This window comes from Euphorbia lathyris, chromosome 2, assembly GCF_963576675.1.
Source record: "Euphorbia lathyris chromosome 2, ddEupLath1.1, whole genome shotgun sequence".
NCBI classification, from domain to species: domain Eukaryota; kingdom Viridiplantae; phylum Streptophyta; class Magnoliopsida; order Malpighiales; family Euphorbiaceae; genus Euphorbia; species Euphorbia lathyris.
In genome coordinates this window covers 101308470-101312999 of record NC_088911.1, presented here as the reverse complement: position 1 = coordinate 101312999, position 4530 = coordinate 101308470, and the positions used below count along the sequence as shown (strand labels likewise).

Sequence of the window (4530 nt, the reverse complement as noted above, 5' to 3'; positions counted from 1 at the left end):
AAATAAAACTCCATTAAAGACAAATACCGAGCTAGATATTATGGCAGACCCACCAACACTTATGGATTACGCTAGGCCAGGGGTGGCCGGTGTAACCAATAGTATCGTTAGACCCAGAATCACCGCAAACCAATTTGAAATTAAGCCAACATTGCTTAATATGTTGCAAAATAATGTAACATTTTACGGGTTACCTAACGAAAATCCTAACACCCATTTGACAAATTTCCTTGAAATTTGTGACACTTTTAAAATCCCAGATGTGACTGCCGAAGCAATCAAACTTCGCCTTTTTCCTTTCACTTTGAAGGATAGAGCCAAAGAGTGGTTAACTTCGATTCCAGGCGCAACGTTTGCAACTTGGGAACAATTAGCCCAAGCTTTTTTATGAAAATATTTTCCTTTAGCAAAAACCGCAAGAGTCATAAAAGAGTTAACATCTTTTTCTCAAAATGATAATGAGACTCTTTATGAGACTTGGGAACGTTTTAAAGAACTGCAACGTTTATACCCACACCACCAATTTCCCGCTGAACTTCTAATGCAAACATTTTATAATGGACTAAATCCTACAACTAGAGGCTCATTAGATGCTATGTCGGGAGGGCTATTTATGAAGAAAACATCAGCCCAAGATGCTATGTCGGGAGGGCTATTTATGAAGAAAACATCAGCCCAAGCAAGAGAACTTTTGGAGGAAATGACAATCAACAGCAGTATGTGGCCCGCGGAACGTGGACACATACCGGTGGCAAAACCATCATCCTCAACCACATCATCGGTTAAAGGTATAGTGAACCTTGATCTAGTCGCGATGTTACAAGCCCAATTTTCTGCTTTATCGCACAAAATTGATAGGTTTATGGCACCGTGCGATACCAATGGTAATCCAATCCAAACGGGTGTGGATTATGAAAATATGAGTGAGATCGAACAGGTAAATTTTGTCCAAGGGCAAAACCAAACTAATAATCCTTATTCTAATACTTATAATTCTGGATGGAGGAATCATCCTAACTTTAACTGGAAAGATAACAATAATAATAATGCAAATGCTAATCAAAATCGTACCAATAATTATCAAAATCAGTCACGAGATACGATTAGCACTTTATCTTCTAAAATCGACAAATTTATCGATGCTATCAGTGGAAAAATAAGTAATCACGGCGATGGTTTTAAACGGATCGAAAATAAATTCGATCAGCTTATTAAAAACCACTCATCTAGCATCCATAATTTGGAGGTCCAAATTGGTCAACTTGCTAAATCAATTCCATCCCGAAAAGAGGGAAGTCTTCCCAGTCATATAGAAGAAAATCCGAAAGAGCAGGTAAAGGCTATCACTCTTCGTTCAGGGAAAAATTATCTAGGTCCGGAAATGCCCGGAGATGCGACATTACCAGGAACTTATTTACCAAAGTCCAAAGAAGATATATCAAACACAAAAAGTTCACCAATTGACTCAAGTACAAAAACTTTTGTACCCAAACCACCTTTTCCGCACAAAGTCCGAAATAAGGACTATGACAAACAACTTTTAACATTTTTGGATAAACTTAAAAATTTGCACATTAATTTAACATTTAAGGATGCAATTACGCAAATTCCTAACTATGGTAAGTTCTTAAAGGATTTAATTTCGAAGAAAATTAGTTGGGAAGGAATTTCATCTATTTCGCTAACTGAGGACTGTAGTTCAATAGTGTCAAGTACTTTGCCCACTAAACTCAAAGATCCCGGATGTTTTACTATTCCGTGTAAGTTGGGAGATATTGAATTCCCAAGTTGTCTCTGTGATTTAGGAGCAAGTATAAACTTAATGCCGTTGTCTATTTTTAACAAGTTAGGTTTAGAAGAAGATATCAAACGTACCAATATGGTTTTGCAATTAGCGGATCAAACCACTAAGAGACCATATGGTATAATTGAGGATGTTTTAGTTAAAGTCGATAAATTTATTTTTTCTACCGATTTTGTTATATTAGATTTTGCATATGACGTTAATTGTCCACTAATTTTTGGTAGACCGTTTATGAACACATGACGTGCTCTAGTTGATGTGTCGGAAGGGAAAGTAGTTTTAAGGATAGGAGAAGATAAGATCGAGTTTAATATGAACAAGGCGATGAAATATCCTATGGAGGAATTCGCTTGTATGAAACTTGACTTAGTTGAAGAATGTGTCAATGACGTTATTCAAAATGACGAAATAATAGAACCTATAATGGGTGAAGAATTAGAAGATAAGGACCCAGAGCCTTTGATTCGAGAAGATGGACCAGTTCCGCCTTCGATTGTAATACCCCCTAAATTAGAACTTAAAGAATTACCCAGTCATTTGAGGTACGCTTTCTTAGGCGAAGGCGATTCTCTACCTATAATTATCTCTAACAAGTTAACAAATTATCAAGAAGAAAAATTGAAAGAGGTTGTTAGAAATAGGATAGGAAGCATGGGATGGCAAATTTCAGACTTAAAAGGAATTAATCCTAGTATGGTAATGCACAGAATTCACTTAGAAGAAGATAAGCCACCTAAAGCGGATAGGCAAAGACGCTTAAATCCGAACATGAAAGAAGTAATAAAAAATGAGATTACTAAATTTTTAGACAATGGAATCATTTATCTGATCTCGGATAGTGAATGGGTTAGTCCAATCCATTGTGTACCTAAAAAGGGAGGCATAACTGTTGTAAGGAATGACGAAGGTGAATTAATACCTACGTGAACCACCACCGGTTGGAGGGTTTGTATAGACTATAGGAACCTAAACAAAGCAACTAGGAAATATCATTTTCCCATACCTTTCATTGATCAAATGATCGAAAGGATAGCCGATCATGCATTTTATTGTTTCCTAGACGGTTATTCCGGATTCTTTCAAATTTACATTTACCCGGATGACCAAGACAAAACAACCTTCACATGTCCTTATGGAACATTTGCATATAGGAGAATGCCCTTTGGTCTATGTAATGCACCAGCAACATTTCAACGTTGTATGACAGCAATATTTAATGATTTCATTGAAGATATAATGGAAGTTTTTATGGATGACTTTTCAGTTTATGGAGATTCTTTCGATGCATGTTTATAGAACTTAGATAAAGTATTGTCTAGATGTGAAGAAACGAATTTAGTATTAAATTGGGAAAAATGTCACTTCATGGTAGACGAAGGAATTGTTTTAGGTCATAAGATATCTAAAAAAGGTTTAGAAGTGGATAGAGCGAAGACTTCAGTTATAAAAAAATTACCCCCACCAACTACTGTTAAGGGAGTAAGGTCATTTTTAGATTATGCAGGTTTTTATAGGAGATTTATAAAGAACTTCTTTGTAATTTCCAAACCACTTACTAATTTGCTTATGAAAGATTCAACTTTTGATTTTAATGAGGATTTTTTACAAGCTTTCAACACATTGAAAACAGCTTTAGTCAGTACACCTATAATATCGAAACCCGATTCGAATTTACCTTTCGAAATTATGTGCGATGCAAGTGACTTAGCTGTAGGATGTGTATTAGGTAAAAGGAAGGATAAGAAACTTCATGTTATATATTATGCGAGTCACACATTATCCTGTGTACATAATTACACCACAACTGAAAAAGAAATGTTAGCGGTAGTGTTTGCATGTGATAAGTTTAGGCCATACTTGCTAGGATCTAAAGTCATCATTTATACAGATCATTCAGCTTTAAGATATTTATTTGCTAAAAAAGATGCAAAATCGCGTCTTATTAGATGGGTCTTATTATTACAAGAATTTGACATAGAGATTAAAGATAAAAAGGGAATTGAAAACCTTGTCGCCGATCATCTATCAAGACTTGAAGATGAAAACGGTCCCATCGGTGAAACATTAGGCATTCGAGATGATTTCCCCGATGAATATCTCATGCAAGTAAAAAGTGTCGTAGCACCATGGTATGCGGATATAGCCAATTACTTAGCTGCTCATGTTGTACCAGATGGACTAAATTCTCAGCAACAGAAGAAATTCTTTTCGGAAGTTAAGAGATATTTTTGGGAAGATCCATTTTTGTTCAAAACATGCGGCGATGGACTGCTTAGGAGATGTGTTAGTGAGTTTGAATATGACTCTATAATGTTGGAATGTCATGCAAGCGCTTATGGAGGTCATAACAGCGTAAGCAAAACAGTGGCTAAAATATTAGAATGTGGATTCTTTTGGCCTACCATGTTTAAAGACGTCCGTTCATTTATTATCCGTTGTGATAAATGTCAAAGAACCGAGAATTTAGGAAGGAAAGATGAGATGCCTCTCACAAACATGTTGGAAGTTGAAATCTTCGACGTGTGGGGAATCGATTTCATGTGTCCTTTTCCTCTTTCTTTTGGCAAAAATTATATATTAGTAGGCGTAGATTATGTTTCAAAGTGGGTTGAAGAAATTGCAACCCCAACAAATGATTCTAAGGTAGTTTTTAAGTTTTTAAATGAAATATTTTACCGATTTGGTGTCCCTAGAGTTATGGTAAGCGATGGAGGTACTCATTTCAT

At 35.8% G+C, this 4530-nt stretch overlaps 1 non-coding gene across 1 annotated transcript; it reads right to left on the bottom strand.

Moving 5' to 3' along the window:
* Positions 1–418: 418 nt before the first annotated feature.
* On the bottom strand, positions 419–525 carry LOC136221289 (small nucleolar RNA R71). The gene has a single exon (XR_010685063.1). It is a non-coding gene; the product is annotated as a small nucleolar RNA R71 (small nucleolar RNA).
* Positions 526–4530: the final 4005 nt, after the last annotated feature.